The following is a 1,082-nucleotide window of genomic DNA, read 5'->3' as shown; positions in this document are numbered from 1 at the left end:
ATTGTGAGTCGAGTGCCTTATCCACCTGGCCATGCCGGGCATATGGGTTAATAGTTCAATTGATATTATTGTTTTGTGTAATATCCTCACCCATGATTATAAACCAAATTATTATTTTCAATAGATTTATAAGTTGTTGCATTGTTTAATTCATACATTTCATTTTTGTAATTGTTTATAATTGTCAGTGCTCCAGTTGCCTTCTCACTTATACTACTACACCAGGGTGAAGTAACGAATCTTACATCAAAGTGCCGATTTGAGATGCTATCATAAACTTTTTAGTAGTCTTCCTGTGCTACTAACTCGGCATCAGTAACTTATCACTGTCAAACTCGTGACTATCGTGTTGTTGTTTTTCAGCTACAGAGCTTCATTTTTTGTAACTCTTAACTCGTGATTCTCAATACTAACTAACCAGCTAACTGTGCTTTGCCTAGTTCTTCAACCAAATTCATAATACAAGTATCCTTTACTTATGCCATTTCTTCACGTATATGCACCACACTCAGGAATTTAAGTTTCTTTCTTAAACATAAAAGACTGAAACAATTGTACAATTCCCTCAAAAATATCCAATTGTTTCATGTGGGACCAAAACAGTGCACAATCACTATGACATCACTAAGCACTGGAACAAGAGAATTTCACAAAAAGATGGGAAATAATAGGACAGCTCATCTAAAAGAGTGTTTCGAAACTCTGAAAAAGCAACTTCCTGATATTGATGGAAGAAAGGTACCAAACCATGGAACTTTGTGATATTTCAGGTCAATAATAACTTGGCAAAGAACGATTTAGAAGCATAATGAAGTGATTAATTTTTGGAAGAGCATACTACATGTTTCGACAGAATGTTAGGCTATCTTCTTCAGGTATGATCCCCAAAACTACATTTTCCCATAATATGTACAATCAAAAAATAATAATCCAGAAATATCAATGATCTCATTACGCAAGTGAATTCGGCATTTTTACGCATATAAGTATTTTAGTATAAGACAATTAGAGATGTTTATTGTACACAATTATAATATTCTCACGACTGAGGAAGAACAATGAACATGTGTTTTGTTTCGAGG

This window comes from Limulus polyphemus, unplaced genomic scaffold, assembly GCF_000517525.1.
Source record: "Limulus polyphemus unplaced genomic scaffold, Limulus_polyphemus-2.1.2 Scaffold2655, whole genome shotgun sequence".
Taxonomy (NCBI): Eukaryota; Metazoa; Arthropoda; class Merostomata; order Xiphosura; family Limulidae; genus Limulus; species Limulus polyphemus.
Note: the sequence above shows the minus strand (reverse complement) of the source record.